At 45.7% G+C, this 17,166-nt stretch overlaps 1 protein-coding gene across 1 annotated transcript in view; it reads left to right on the top strand.

The window, feature by feature from the left end:
* LOC124546031 (serine/threonine-protein phosphatase alpha-2 isoform) overlaps positions 1 to 17,166 on the top strand; it is a 53,007-nt gene that overhangs the window by 14,051 nt on the left and 21,790 nt on the right. The window lies entirely within an intron of this gene.

Raw genomic sequence — 17,166 nt, 5'->3', positions numbered from 1 at the left:
CAGCCCACCGTGCCTCAGAAAGCAAAATACAGCACTGTCCTTGCTTCTCCTCGGCCAACAAAGGAGGTGGCCACGCAGACTTGCGACCTCACCTTCAGTGCCACGGTCGCCAGATCGGCCAGCGCAAAGATCGCCCGTTCAACCTCACCACTTTCGCCTGCCCACTCTCTGGCTCACCCTTTGTCGAGTTCTGCTAAATCTCGACCCCCAAAGTCAGACACCAAGACTTCGAAAAAAGAGCATACTCGTGAAGAGTTTTTACGTACGGCAACTTCCCAACCGTCGGTTCCTCCTTCCTCTAAGCATCATACTTCCAAGAAGGCTACAAAGAAACCCAGTTCCTCTCCTTCTCCGCCAACGGGTGTCTCATCTACAGCACCACCTGGCGGAAATCGCCCTGGGCCATCTTCTGTGTCGCCGAGGCGCACTGCTGGCGGCCGATCAACCGGCCGATCGCTGGTGGCAGGAGCTGCTCCTGAACAACCTATGGATCAGGATCTTCTGCCTTCGGCTGAATGCCATTCCATGCTGTCGGTCGCAAGCTCAGAGCAGTCATTGAGTTGACAGCGACCTTGGTCACATTCCTCCATTTTCTGTTCACCCTATGTCCATTATCCACTGGAATATCTGCGGCATTCGAGCCAATCGGGATGAATTGTCGATCCTCATACGATCCTACTCGCCGGTCATCTTCTGTCTTCAGGAAACAAAGCTGCGTCCCCATGACCGCTTTGTTCTTCCCCATTTTCAGTCCATCCGATTTGATCTCCCCTCTGTTGAAGGCACTCCAGCGCATGGAGGACTCATGATTCTTCTCTATGAAACTCTCCATTATCACCTAATCCATTTAAACACTTCCTTCCAAGCTGTCGCCATCCGTCTTTCTCTTTCCGGATACACGTTCTCTCTTTGCACTGTATACGTTCAATCGTCCACACAAATGGCACGAGCTGATCTCCTTCATCTTCTTGGTCAGCTTCCACCCCCATATTTGCTGGTTGGGGACTTCAGTGCCCACCACCCGCTTTGGGGATCTCCACATCCTTGTCCATGTGGCTCACTATTGCTAGACGTCTTCCACCAAGCGGATCTAGTTTGCCTCAATACTGGGGTCCCTACATTTTTGTCTGCCTCCACGACAAATTTATCTCATTTGGACCTTGCGGTCGGTACTGTTCCGCTAGTTCGGCGCTTTGAATGGTTCGCCCTTGATGATACACACTGGAGTGACCACTTTCCATGTGTCCTTAGACTGCAGCCTCAACTGCCCTACATGCGCCCGCAACACTGGCAGTTTGCCCAAGCCGATTGGACACTTTTTTCGTCTCTAGCGACATTCGATGACCGTCACTTTCCCAGCATCGACGATGAGGTCACACATATTGCCGACGTTATTCTTACAGCTGCGGAACATTCAATACCACGCACCTCCGAATTGCCCCGGCGCCCCCCAGTTCCGTGGTGGAACGAGGCATGCCGTGATGCAATACGTGAGCAGCGACGTGCTCTTCGCGTTTTCCACCACCATCCTACTTTGGCCAACTGTATCCGCTATAAGCAGTTCCGAGCGCGATGCCGTCGTGTCATCCGCGATAGCAAGAAGGCAAGCTGGAAATTCTTTATTAGCTCATTTAACACCTTCACTCCCTCCTCGGAAGTTTGGAGTCGGCTTCGATGGTTCTCAGGCGCGGCTAGTTTCTCCCCGGTCTCTGGGCTCACTGTCGCGCATGACACATTAGTGGACCCCGTCCCAATTTCTAACTCTTTGGGTCAGCACTTTGCTGAGATTTCGAGCTCTTCAAATTACCCCCCAGCATTTCTCCCACAGAAACGTGCAGCGGAAGTGCAACCTCTTGCTTTCTCCTCTCAAAATCGCGAAAGCTACAATACTGTTTTCTCCTTGCGGGAACTCCAACATGCACTCTCTTCTTCTCGCTCCTCCGCCCCAGGACCGAATGGTATCCACGTCCAAATGTTGCGGCATTTATCAACGCATTGTCTGCGTTACCTCCTTCGCCTTTATAATCGAATTTGGACCGACAATACTTCTCCCAGACGATGGCGGGAAGCTATCGTCGTTCCTGTTCCGAAACCTGGAAAGGACAAACATCTCCCCCTCTAGCTATCGCCCCATTTCTCTCACGAGTAGTGTCTGTAAGGTTTTGGAGCGTATGGTGAATTACTGTTTAGTGTGGTGGCTGGAATCCCGCAGTCTTTTAACACCTGCCCAATGCGGATTCCGCAAGCATCGTTCTGCAGTTGACCATCTTGTTGCTCTTTCCACTTATATCATGAACAATTTTCTCCGGAAACGCCAAACAGTACCAATATTTTTTGATCTGGGGAGAGCATACGATACCTGTTGGAGGACAGGCATCCTCCGCACACTGTTCTCTTGGGGCTTTCGAGGTCGGCTGCCCCTTTTTCTTCGCGAATTTATGGCAGAGTGCACATTTAGGGTGCGGGTTAACACTACTCTCCCGTACTTTCTCCGAAGAAAACGGGGTACCCCAGGGCTCCGTGCTGAGTGTTGTACTGTTTGCCATTGCCATCAATCCAATTATGGATTGTCTCCTTCCTGATGTCTCGGGCTCCCTCTTTGTGGACGATTTTGCGATCTACTACAGCTCTCAACGGACCAGCCTTCTTGAACGACGTCTTCAAGGATGTCTCGATCGCCTCCACTCTTCGAGCATCGAAACCGGCTTCCGTTTTTCTCCCAGTAAGACCGTGTGTGTTAATTTTTGGCGACGTAAGGAGTTTCTTCCGCCCTCCTTACATCTAGGTCCTGTCAACCTTCCGTTTTCAGACGTCGCTAAATTCTTGGGTCTTATGTTTGACAGAAAACTCTGCTGGTCCTCCCACGTTTCCTATCTTTCGGCTCGCTGTCTGCGATCCCTCAACACCCTCCGTGTCCTGAATTGTACCTCCTGGGGAGCGGACCGAGTGGTCCTTCTCCGCCTCTATCGCACCTTAGTGCGTTCGAAATTGGACTGTGGAAGCATAGTTTACTCCTCTGCTCGGCCGTCTATTCTTCGGCGTCTCGACTCTATCCACCACCGTGGATTACGTTTAGTGTCTGGAGCTTTTTACACCAGCCCTGTGGAAAGCCATTATGCTGAGACTGCTGAACCTCTGCTGTCCAATCGGCGAGCTGTCCTTCTGAGTCGTTATGCTAGCCATCTGTCTTCCATGCCTGCTAATCCAGCCCATGACATTTTTTTTCGATGCCTCCTTTGATGTAGGGTATGCAGGCCGCCCCTCCTCCCTACTACCACCTGGAGTCCGCTTCCGTCAACTGCTCCATTCTCTTTCCTTCCGCTTTCCTAAAACCTTCTTGACAACTTGTGGTACAGCACCGCCTTGGCTCCATCCCCGGATCTGCCTGCTCCGTGACCTTTGTCGATTTCCCAAGGATGTTACCCCTTCACTTGTTTATCGTGGGGCATTTGCTGGTCTATGTGCACAAATGACGGACGCCACATTTACTTACACCGACGGCTCGAAAACATCGTTAGGTGTAGGAAGTGCCTATATTGTTGGCGACACCCCAAATCACTTTCGGCTTCCCGACCAGTGTTCGGTTTATACTGCGGAGCTTTACGCTGTTCTCCAGGCTGTCCACTACATCCGCCGCCATCAGCTGATACAGTATGTTATCTGCTCAGATTCTCTCAGCTCTCTCCTCAGTCTCCAAGCTCTTTACCCTGCGCACCCTCTGGTCCACCGGATTCAGGACTGTCTGCGCTTGCTCCACGTGGGGGGCGTCTCAGTGGTGTTCCTCTGGCTCCCGGGACACGTTGGTATCTGTGGAAATGAGGCGCAGCCAAGGCTGCGGTCTCTCTTCCTCGGCCAGCTATTCAATCGATTCCCTTCGCCGATCTACGGAGCGTTCTATGTCGACGTGTTGTTCATTTAAGGCACACGCATTGGTCGACACTTCCCAATAATAAATTGCGGGACATGAAAGCTCTTCCTTGTGCTTGGACCTCTTCCTCCCGAACGCGTCGTCGGGAGGAGGTAATTTTATCTAGACTCCGGATAGGGCACTGTCTTTTTAGCCATCGACATCTTTTAAGCGGCGATCCTCCCCCACTCTGTCCCTACTGCTCTCAGCTGTGGACGGTAAGACACCTTTTAATTGAGTGCCCCTATTTTAATCCGTTACGCTCCCGTCTACAGCTTTCGCCTGATATATCGTCGATTTTAGCAGATGACACGCGCTCAGCTGACCACGTTCTCAAGTTTATTAGTGCAAGTGGAATGACGTTAGTCATTTGAAGCTTTTTTTGGGTACAACCAACCCCTTTCTGTAGTGGATTTTTAAGCCTTCCTTCTGCTTTTAGTTTCTCCAATTTTATGACTTTCGTCCCCATTGCTGCTGGTTTTCAATTTCGGCTTTTTACTGTTTCCTAAGTCACGGACCGGGCGCTAATGACCATAGAAGTTTTGCGCCCTAAAACCAAGACAAAACAAAACAAAAACACCTCCATCCAGGGTCACTCTTAAACGTTTGTGTCTATTAAATCCTTTCCCTTCCACCTCCCTTACCCCAGCCCCATCCCACTCCCCCCTTCCCTTCCCCTGCAGTTTCCATGACTTTGGCTCTGGGAGTCACTACCCCTCTCTGCTCGAAGAATTGCACCCTTTCTTTGGCATCTGCTGGTGATGGGACTCCTCCCCGAGTCCCTTCTCCCTGACATCTCTCAGGCCAGAAGCCTACTGCGACAACTCAGCCACGAGATGCACCATCTGTGCGCCCCAATGTTGCCTGCTCTGGTTTGGTTCCAGGTCTTAGACACCTGCACTCCCTCTGCTCCCTACCCTCCTCCACTTATAAAAAAGAAGGAACGTAAGTCCCAAGACAAGGCCCCCCAGTGCCACCGGAGGTGCCATATCCCCTCTTGCAACCTGAGTCTGGCATCGTATTTATGGATGTCACCCCATCCTTGTCGGTGATTACCACTGACAGGGACATGTCCCCCTTTCAGCTTTCTGATCTTGATTCTCGCCACATGATCATCCAATGGAATTGCAATATCTTGTCTCCTCCTATTATGCATTCTGTCTTGCTCTTCAAGAAATGTACTTTCATGATGACCACTCTCCAACATTGTGGTTATTGGTTGTTCTGTCTGAACTGTGCTGGCTCCGGTGTAGCATCTGGTGGGATCTGCACTTGGTTCACTCTGTTATTAGCAGCTGGATCCCCCTTCGTACCAACTTGGAAGCAGTAGTGGTTGGAGTGCAAATGACTTGGCAATCACAGTTGGCAGTGTTTACATCCCTCCAGGTAGGCTGCTTCCTTGTGTTAAACTGTCTACCTTAATAAAGCAACTCCCGCCATTCTCTCTCGCCCTCGAGGGCTTGAATGCCCACCACCCACTGAGGTGGAGTGCCACTGCAATGGGTAGGATCTTCTAACTGACCAACTTATTATAGACTTAGATTTCTCTCTTCTCAATGATGGTTCCCCTATCCACTTTAGTGCTGCTCATGGCACATTTACTCCTATTGATCTCATCATCTCCCCTGCTCTCAGGGCTTCCTTACATTGGTCACCCCCTGACAATCTTCGTGACAGTGACCACTTTCCGGTGATTCCGTTGTTCCTTGTTGCCACCAGGTAGACAGGCCCACTATGTTGGGCATTCCACAGGGCCAATTGTCATTTATGTATGTCTGCTCTGCATTTACACCTATCTCTCAAATTGCATTGATGTGGTTGTGCAGGGTGTCTCTGCAACTGTTAATGTTGCTGGCACTGCTGTCCCCGTATCCACAGGTCCCCCATCAACCAGTACTGTGGTGGACCAAGGATGTAGCAGTTGTTGTCCAGGACCGACAATGGGGGCTGCAATGATCTAAACGACACCCTTCACAACCAACCTCCTTACTTTTAAGCATCTCTGTGCTAAGGCTCGTTACCTTACTAAGCAGTGTATAAAGGAATGCTGGGAGTGATGTTTCCTCCATGGGGATGTGTGCCTCTTCATTGCAGGTTTGGTCCAAGCTCCGTAGCCTTCTGGACTGTCAACGGTAGTCAGCTGTCCAGGGTCTTAACCTCCAGTGCTTGGTGCACTGATCCATTGGTCTTTGCAGAACACCTCATGACACTTCGCATTATCATAATAATCATCTTCCTATCTCGCTATTTTTCTCCGACAGAAATGCAGAGTTCAGCAGAACCTCCCTCTGTTATGGTCTGCACCATGCTGAATCGTATTATGAACTCTTCACTAAATGGGAATTCTTGAAGGCTCTTTCCTCTTCACATGACACAACCACAGATTCAGATTCCAGTCTTCAACAAAATGATCCAACACTTGGCTTTTCTGCAGAGGCAGCGTCAGCTCGTGGTCTTCAGCCACATTTGGCTAATTGGTGCTTTCCTGTCTGTGGTGAGACAGTATAGCTATCCCTGTCCTTAAGCCTGGGAAGAACCCAATGTGTCTCTACAGCTACCCCCCCCCCCCCCCCCCCCCCCCCAGTTAGTCTGACTAATGTACTTTGTAAACTGCTTGGTTGGATTGTTAGCTTCTGATTGTTGGGTACTCAAATCTTGGGGCCTTTTGCCCCGTATTTGTTACTTTTCGGCAAGGACGATGTCCAACTGATCATTTACTCAGATTGGAAATAGCAATCTGACAGGCTTTTGCTAACTGCTGACACCTTGCCATGGTCTTCTTTGATCTACATAAGGCATTTGACACGGCTTGGTGCCATCACATTTTAATTAACTTCCATGGCTGGGGCTCTCAGATTTTTATCTGAGAGTTTTTGTCTCACCAACTCTTCTGGGTTTGAGTTGGAACTTAATCTGTGCCCTTCACATTCAAGAGAACCATATCCACAGGGTTCTGTTTTGTCACTCTTCCTCATAGCCATCAGTGGGTTTGTACCTTCTATTGGGCCTGTGGTTACCCCGTGTTTTATGTCGATGGCGTTTGCATCTGGTGCAGTTCCCACTCAACCCACAGTACACCCCAGAACTTCTAGGTGACCAGCTTCTTGATGTTGTTGCACAGTCCTGTTTCTTGGGCCTTATTTTTGATAAGCTGATGTGGCTGCCACATATTCTCCAACTAAAGACTATCTGCATGCAGAATCTTAATGCTTTCCACCTCTACCGTGCTCTGGACATGTCCAGACTTGTTATGGCTCAGCAGCTCCTTCCACTCTGCAAATACTTGACCTTGTTCACCATTGTGGGTTGTGTCTATTGGTGTCTTCTGCACTACCCTCTGTGGGTCTGGAGGTTAGAATAGGCTTGAGGTATTCCTGCCCATCGTAAGATGTGACTAAAGGGAGTCCCATATGTTTTGGCCTTTGTGATGATCCCTTGTAGGGTTTGACCTCAATCTTTCAAAATTTTCCCAAAGAGAGATCCGATTCGGGAAGGGCACCTTACATGGTGCATCATTGTCCATCAACATGGTGCATCATTGTCCATCAACATGGTGCATCATTGTCCATCGTACACTGAGACCTATCGCATCCTTCGTCAACTTGGATCTACACTTCTGCTCATTCTCCAACTGTTAGGCGAGGTCACCCTCCTGGGTGCCTGTTTTTCCATCAACTGTGCAGTATTGTTTTCTAAGCTGATGTTGATAATGGACTTGTTTGTGTGGTTGCACCTGATACCTAGCATTTTAGCCAGTCAGTTGTGGTGGGGCTGCCATGTACCCTGTTGGTTGTAGCCCCTGACCCCACAGGGACTGCTCTGCTGATGCCTACACCGTTAACTCCCTACATATGCCAAGGGGTAGATGCCCATCCCTGTGGGGCATTGAAACTCCTGGCAATGGCCATCCTGCCAGCTGGCCTTTGCGGCAGCTGGGTGGCACCCGTGGGGGGGGCCCTGGTCGGAGTGGGTGGCATCAGGGTGGATGACAAGTGATGAAGTGTAGTACATCATCTCTTGCTGTTGGTCAAACACCAGCAGTCTCTAAAAGTTCACGGGCTCCAATTCACAAAAGCACAACCTCAAATCTTTCCCCTCCCTGGTCACGCCATGGGGGGGAACATCAGGCTAAGGATGTCAGTGGCTTTTATTTGCCCCGATACCTTATATGTTAGAGAGCTGATGGGAATCTTTATGATGATGAAGCCTTGAGCATTTAGAGAACAAGTTTGGAGAGGTTGAGGGCTTGTCCAAAATGAGATCTGGGTCACTTTACCAAAACAGCAAGCTCTGCCCAGTCACGGGTGTTACTCGCTTATGACAAGCTGGGCGATGTTTCTGTAACCATCACACCCCATAAGAAGTTAAATGTGGACCAGGGAATCATATTTCACAGGGATCTTATTTTGCAGTCTGACAATGAGCTGTGCGCCAATTTAGAACGGTGAGGTTGGCCAGCCACGATCATCTACACTCTTGTTTTTACCCCTTCTACCTGTTTCTTGCTTCTCTCTGTGGTTTTCTTTTCCTGTTTTGCCCATAGTAGTGTTGGTTGTCTCTCGTTCTTTTGGTTCTTCCTTTCTCCTGTTGTGCTGTACGTCTCCATTCTTTTCTTCTTGCCCTTGTGTAATTATTTTACCGGGACCAATGACCTCGCAGTTTGGTTGCCGCCCCCCTCCTCCTCTAAACCAACCAGCCACACCATTTGTCCACTACCATGATATGGTGGTGTTCTCTGCACATCAGCAGGATTTTTCAGAGTTCAGTGTTCTTTTCAGATAAGGAAATGACGATTGTCCAGTTGAACACAAAATCTTGACTCGTCTGTGAACAGTATCCGGAGCCGTTTGTTAAGCTCCAATCCTGATGTTTCTCCGCCCAATTTCTGTGGGCTAAATGGTGTTGTGGTTTTAATGGGACACTCACCATAGGCCTCCGTGTGTAGAGGCCACATTCCCAAAGGTGATTTTTGACTCTTTGTGCTGATACTGGGTAGCCTGTTGCTGCCTGGAGGGTGTGTTGCAGCCGAGTTGCATTCAGCCTCCTGTTTCAGTGGGCTGTTAATCGGAGGTAATGGTCATCTCTTGCTGATGTTACTTGTGGATGACCTTGTCCTTGCTTTCTTTTAATGGTTCCTGTTGTCTGAAATAATGTTCAGGTCCTGGAAGTTACTCTTTGGGACACTCCAGTGGCTGCAGCCATCTCACTCTGTCCCGCTTCCAACCGTCCTGTGGCCCATCATGCCATAGCTTCGGGTAAGTCACGTCATTGCATTGCACTACCTGTTCACTACACCATCTGAACCCAACTGCTTGTGTAATTTGTTTGGTAGAGTAAACACAAGTCAACACCAACCCCCTATGCAGCAACTTTCCCTATTACCACTATCTCGGTGACCATAATGTTGTCTCCACTCTGTAGAACCAACAGAAAAACATTGAACCATTTTAGTTCATTCTGCTGATGACAATACTTCAGAACCCGGATATCTCAACTGATCCCCTTAATTGTTTTGACCAGTGTAGTATACTCAGTTATGGTTGCTACTACAGTAGTCTACATTCAAATTTAATATACATTAGAAAAATGTAAGTTAATACTAATACAAACTGAGCTTTCACTTAGCTTCATTCTATGACTATGTATTTTCATGCTTCACTTTGTGACACTGCATCCCTTACTGTTAGGGAGAGGTCTCGCTTTAATTAGATTTGGGGTGCCAAGTGTCACTTCGGAATGAATTTAAGTTGTGGTTGGTCATGTAGATCGGACTGTTAATTTTTGTGAGCCCCAGTTTGTTGGCATTGCACATGTCTTTTGGGTCCTAATTTGCAGTTGTCTTCCATTATGTTGTTACATGCCCATGCACATCCATAGTTTCCACACAAATCATTCCATGCAGATGTTTAGCTTTGAAACTGCCAAATCGTACTGTGGATGCATTGTACTATATTCCGTATTCCCAAGCTCTTTAGTGACTTTAAGAGCCTTGCTCAGGAACCTGGGTCCGGACAGTAGTAAGTTTTCACCTGCCTACCCCCCGACATCCCCAGGGGCTCTCACTTCTTTCGTGAGTTTGTGTGTGATGCCCATGGGCCCTGAGGTTTTTCAGCCCATTATTGCTTCCCCAGCTGTGTTTCCTTCACTGTGCCCCTCTCACCATCCTTGCTCCTTCCCCACTGCCTTGTCCTTCCATTATCTTGGTTTTCTGATTTATGTCGACCTGGCTATCCATCGGGTTCCCAGTATTCCTTGCAGTTTTTTCCTACTGCCTGTTCTTTCATCCTTTTTCACATTTTCCTCAGCGTGTCTCAGGTTGGAAACCTGCTACCGCAACTTCGCAATGAGAGGCACTGTCTGTGCATGCCCTATGTGCTCTCTTTTGGTCTCAGAAATAGTGGAAGCCTGATCTCTCTCTGTGCCCTGCCCTTCTCATCCTCTGAAAGAAGAAGAAATTAAAGACTCGGGACAAGGCCCTGGAAGTTCCATCTCCCCCTCGCAACCAGTCTTACATCTTATTTATGTATGTTATACCATTCTCGTTGATGCAATCGTTGACAATGACATGACCTCCCCTCAGCTTCTTTGTCTAACCTGGATTCCCACAACACGCTAATCCAATGGAATTGGAACAGATATATTGTCACCTACTGAAAATACAACTACTTTCCTCTTATTCTGTGTTCTGTCTTGCTCTTCAAGAAACACTTGTGTTACGATCTTTCTCCAAAGTTTTGTTTGAGCATTCTATCTGAACCGTACCGGTCCCAGTATAGCATTTGGAGGGGTGTACACTTTGGTTCTCACTGATGTAATTAGTGACTGGATCCCCCTTCAGACCTACCTGGAAGCAGTAGAGGTAAGAGTGCGAATGACCCCACAATCACCATTTGCCATGTCTACCTCCCTCCAGGTAGGCAATTTCTTGATGTTGAATTGTCTACCATAATAAAGCAACCCCCACCCCTGCATCTTCTCCTGGGTCTTCAATGCACACAGTCTCCTGTAGGGGAGTATCACTTCGTTGAATAGGGGTCTTCTAATTGACCATCTCATTACAGACAAAGAGAAATTTCTCTCCTCTCAATGAAAGTTCCCCTACCTACTTTACTGCAGCTCGTGGCATCTTTGCTGCTATCAACCTCTTGTTCTCTTCACTTGTTCTCATGGCTTTCCTAGAATGGTCACACCATGACTGTTTTTGTGATTGTGATCACTTTCCATTGATATTGTCATTCCCCTGCCACCGCCAGCCATAGGCCCCCACGTTCAGCGTTATGCAGAATTAGTTGGGCTTTGTGTATGTCTGCCGTGCACTTAGTCGCCTCTCTTGGATTGGTCTGATACAGTCGTGCAAGGTCTCTCTGCCACTGTTCTTCATGCTGTTGGCACTGCTAACCCCCCCTCCCCTCCCCCCATCCACATATCCCCCTCATCGTCAGACACTGTGGTGGACTGAGGACGTAGCAGTCACTGTCCGGGAACTGCCAACAGGTGCTGCAACAATTTAAATGATGCACTTTTAAGCTTTTCAGAGCTAAGGCCCATTACCTTATTAAGCAAAATAAAAAGGAATGTTGGGAGCATTGTTACCTGCCTGGGGTCATGTCCCTTCATCTCAGGTTTGGTCCTTCTGGGCCACCGGCGACAGTCGTCTGCCCTGGGTCTTATTCCACAGGGTGCTCTGTTTGTACTGATGCATCGGTCTTTGTGGAACACCTCGTGACACACTTTGCGACAGCATTGGCATCTTTTGTATTCTGCTACCTTCCTTCGGCAGAAATGAGTTGAAGAAGCCTCCCTCTGTTTCAGCCTCCCACTAGTCCCCTTCACTGACAGATTAGGCTGACCAACGTACTTTGTAAACTGCTAGAGAGAATGGTTAGCTTCAGATTGTGTTGGGTACTTGAATTCTGGGGTTATTTGTCCTGTATCAATGTGGCGATCTAAAACTGACCATTTATTCAGATAGGAAACAGCAATCCGACAGGCTTTTACGAGCTGCCGACACCTTGTTGCGGTCTTCTTTGACCTACATAAGGCATATGGCACAGCTTGACACTGTCACATTTTGGTTACCCTCCATGATGGGCTTTTGTGGCCCCTTTAGGATTTTTGAGTTTTTATCCCTCTGCCTCTTCTGGATTAAAATTGGCATCTCAATCAGTACCCATTGGACTGAGTGTATTTCCTTAGTTCTGTGTGAAGTGTCAAATTCTTCCTCACCACCATCAGTGGGCTTGTACCTCCTGTTGGGCCTCTGGTTATGCCAGTGTTGAATGTGGAATAATTTCACATATGGTGCAGCTCCCACTTGGTAACATCTGCTGAACACCAGCTCAAAGGTGCCATCTGATGGGCCTTCCAGTCACACTACTTGATCTTGTTCCACACTATTGGGTGTGTCTGGCTGTCATTGCGTTTCATGCTAGTCTCATTGACAGTCTCCTCACAGAAACAGGGATTCCCCCTCCACAAATATGGATGGAGCCAACTCTTGGTTTCTTACGCAATCTCCATTTGCCAATTCTCTGACAGCCCTTGTATCCTGTCCTCTTTGCAACTGAGGGATGTCTCCTTCCTGATGCACACCCTCGGGTGGGATTGCTGGCTGGAACGTCTCTCTCTGTTGGGATCTCCATCTCCACTCCGTGGAAAGCACCCCATATATTTTGTCCTGATTTCATGAAACCACTTTTTTTGCCTAGGATGATGGTTTGTTTCCTTGTGGAGGTATTGATCCATATGAGTGTTCTTTCTATATACCTTGTGGCCCAGCGTCCCATCCACCCATTAAATTAGCGACACATTCAGGAAATTGAGTTGACCATTGCTCTCTTTCTCCATCGTAAACTGTATTTTTGGGTTAATACTGCTCAGATGCACCAAGGAGACATCCAGCTCTTCACCACGAGTCCACACTCCAAATGTGTCATAAACATAGCGGTACCATTTAGTTGGCTTTTTACTGGCAGTCTGCAGTGCTCGCTGTTCGAATATCTCCATAAATAAATTGGCAACAGCTATTGTGTTAATTTCATTATTTCCCATCTTCGTCACATTTCATTTGCCTGTTACCTTTGATACATTTGTCCTGTATCTTTTTCTCATTCGCCTCAATTACCTTAATCTTTTTGTTAAATGTCAATGACATACTTAATCATGTTCACACACAATGTGCTTAAAGTGAGTTGAAACTGCCAGAAAATAATGCACTTAGTACATTTCTATGGAATGCTTCACCTTGCCAGGTAAAAGCATTGGTTAATGGAGCAATAGTTTCCTCTTTCACATAACAGTTGGGGCTGTACAGTCCATGTTAAAAGTAGTGTCCTTATATGTATACATCTATACTCTGCAAACCAGTGAGGTGCATGGCAAAGGGTATGTTGCACTATATCTGTTATCAGAATTCCTTCCCATTCCACTCAAAATGGAGTGCAGGAAGAATGATTGAATGCATCTGTGTGTGCAGTAACTATTCTAATCTTATCTTCATGATATCCATGTGAGTGATACATATGGGATGTTGTAGTATATTGCTAAAAGTCATCATTTAAAGCCAGTTCGTACCTTAAAACTTTCTTGGGATAGTATACAACTTAGTCTTCCAGTTCAGTTCCTTCAGTATCTCTGTGACATTGACACTCCCCCATGGATCACACAGACATATGACCATTCATGCTGCCTTGTCCTATTTGATATGGGTCCACACACTTGAGCAGTATTCTAGAACTGGTTGCACGAGCAATTTGTAAACTCTCATTTGTAGCTTAACTTCCTCATTATTGTACCACCTTCCTTACCCACGAGTGAGCTTATGTGATCATTCTATTTCATATCCCTATGAAGTGTTGAATCCAGGTATTTGTATGAGTTTGTTGATTCCAGCAGTGACTCATTGATATTATATTCAGGCATTACTAAGATTTCATTTTGCGAAGTGCACAACTTTATATTTTTTTAAACATCTAAAGCAGGCTACCAGTCTTTACACCACTTTGAAACCTTATTGAGATCTTAATGGGTATTTATGCAGCTTCTTTCTTATTAGTTAATTGCATCATCTGCATAGTGTCTCAGGTTACTATTTATATTGTCTTCATGGTCATTAATATAAATCATGAACAACAAGGGTCCCAACACGCTTCCCTGTTAAACATCTGAAGTTACTTCAACTGATTCTCCCTCCAAGTTAACATGCTGCATGCTTCTTGCGAAAAAGTCTTCAGTCCAGTCACAAATTTCACATGATATTTCATATGATCATAATTTTGACCATAAGCTTAGTTTTGGTACCAATTTAAATGGTTTTCGAAAATCAAGAAATACTGCATCTACGTGACTGCTTTGATACAAAGCCTTTGTTGTGAAAGCTGTGGCAGTTAGCCATCGGAATTTTAATGCTCCCACATTTGAGAGGCATTTCTTTCGGTCTTAATGCTGGTACTGCAGGTTTCATACAGCTATCACTATCTGGATTAGATGGAAAGTTGTGTAATCTAAACAACCTTTGTGTGCACTCCACAGAGTCAGCTACTTGAGTAGCAGTCTCTGATGTGATGTTGTGTACACCTGACCTATTTAGGGGGACCCTACAGTTCTCAAACCTATGGCATAAGTCCAGGAAGTTGTAGCCTATATTGCCACATAACCTTTGAAGTATCTGGTTCAGTCTGCTTGATTTAGAACCAAAGTGTCGTGATCAATTCGGGGGATAATGCTACAGATTATGAGCTTCGTTGAAACTTGTCTTCTCAACCTTCTCTGCCAGTCATTGGAAAGTCCAAAGTAGGACCTCAGTGTCCATATGACAGACATTATTTGTTCCAATGTGTGCCACACTCTGCAGTTGCTTGTTCCTTGGTCTCTCAGTGCCTGCTGTAATAGCCTCTTAAACATGCTGAATGAAACCCCCAGGCATATACACTGAGTACACCTGGTGACCTTTCCTGTCCCTTGTTGTCATTTTCCTTGGGGTACCATCATTTGTGGTACATTTGAACTGCTGACAATTAATAGACCTTACGTTTTTGTGTTTGTCTGCTCTTGACATCGAACAAAACAAGTTTACCAAAAAAGGGTGAACTGAGTCCCTCTGGCTGTTTCAGTGAGATGGTACCCCACTTGTTTAAGGGGATTGCTAAAACACCCTTGGTCCTCACTAGTCTCCATCCACTCTGTACTGGGTGCATTGACATGCCACATGCTATTAAGTGGACGAGTAATGGCAGATTCTGTGCTGTCCCTGGAGAAGAAAGGATCCACAGGAAAAGATAGTATTTGAGGTATCTCTGGTACCATTATCATAGTTACACGACTCTTTGGGAGCTCTTTCAACACACCAGTTCCAGCAGCTGCCTATCATTTGACAGTAATCAGTATGATTTCCAGCTGCTTACGAATGTCAACAACTTTTCCCGTGTTTGAGAACAACATTCACAGTGTGGCTGCATTTTTGCTGGTGGAATATATTATGAGACAATGAGCAAATAACTTTAAATCTGCTGATTATCTTTCAATCTGTTGAGCTAAAAACTTACTAATTCCTTTATAAGAATTGAAGCAAATACACTAGTTTTCTAAAATGTTTTGATGTTGTTTACAGTTGTTAGCAAACTTTTTGATAAATGCAGACTATATATATATATATATATATATATATATATATATATATATATGGGGCTGCTGCTCTTTAAGGGAAAACTAGATATAACACAATATGGTAGAATATCTGCTACAGTAACTAAATCACAAATGCTGTTTTACAACAAACTGCTCATAAATTATGCAAATGGCAGAGCTAGGTACCAAAAATTTTCAAAAATGTGTGTTTGTGTTGCTATACAATATAATTCAGGGGTTGATGTATTCTGTGGCAGAACTGTGAACCACAAACACTGATTTGCTATGAAAAAGTTTCATATCCAAAATGTTCGGGCCAATAACTTCTGAAAATATAGTTTTGTGAGGTTCAGAAAATTCTCAAAAGTAAGCAATTTCTCATGAAATTATGCAAGGAAATTAGAGAATGAGTGTTTTGAATGTGGCTAGGCCCACTGTTCTCAAAAAATTTGAGCTCAACCAAGCTTAACTATATATTTGACAATAACACTAAGAGTTCATTGCGACACTTAAGAATGTTCAAAATTTCACAATATAAACAGGTATTGATACAATCAGTGAAAGACTACGCAGAATTGACATGAAGAGTAAAATATGTGAAACTAGAACTTCAAAATGGCAAATGAATCTTGTACACGTGGTCTCACACAAAGGAAAACTTCGAAGTCTGCTGTTCATACATGAATAAACATGGGTATTGCATGAAGAACAACACTGCATTGTGAGTTTCTCAGTTAAAATTGCTGAAATGTACAGCACCAACAAAGCACATCTGCCTCTTGCAGCTAACAATGCTGTTGGATGACATAGATGTGTAGTATTGTTAAAGTTTTTCCAATCCATACATTGAATTAAGTCTTAAACTTCACATTCCACTTTTGTGCTAGGTGCATTCCCCCATTTGTACGAAAATAAACACACAAAAGTGTATTGTCTGGACTGAAACATTTGTGTGGTTTGGCCAGATTCCCAAATTACACACATTGTTTTCATGAAGCTTTACTGTGTAAAACACTGAGGAGTCTGAAACAGGTCTCTGGGATACATTAGCATGCTCCTACTCTTGTCGGTGACTATCCATAATAGATAACAACCATCCTCCTCCCTACCCAGAAGAGTCCAGTCAAGTTTGTAAATTGCTACTGCATGTGACTGTACTTTTAAGTATTTGTGTGGTACAGAGTCAAATGCTTTTCTGTAGTCAACAAATACTACTGCAGCCATGTGATAACGTCAGTCTATGACTGTCATGATTTGTGAGAAAGGTGTTAGAGGCTTCATGAAGCTTAGGTTTAAAGTGTGTTCAAAGATTCTACAGTAGGCGAATGTCAGTGTTATAGGTACCTTGATGTTTGTTAACAAACACATTAGTCTATTCATGTAGTACCAATTGAAGAAATGTTAAGTCATACTGGGTATGCCATGTCATTGCCAGTTTGGCTGTGAGTGCTGATCTGTTACTTTTCCATAACTGGTGTATCTTACAGTGAAACTGAATTTATAATCATAAAATGCCATTATGACTACTGTAGTAAGCATAAAAGGAATGATGGCTAAAAGCCAAGTAGAAATATAAAAAAAATTAAGGAAAAGGCATTTAAAAACAAAAATGTATGTCCAAGAACTGCAAGGCG

Source organism: Schistocerca americana, chromosome 8, assembly GCF_021461395.2.
Source record: "Schistocerca americana isolate TAMUIC-IGC-003095 chromosome 8, iqSchAmer2.1, whole genome shotgun sequence".
Classification (NCBI taxonomy): Eukaryota; Metazoa; Arthropoda; class Insecta; order Orthoptera; family Acrididae; genus Schistocerca; species Schistocerca americana.
This window is presented reverse-complemented; position numbering and strand designations above follow the sequence as displayed.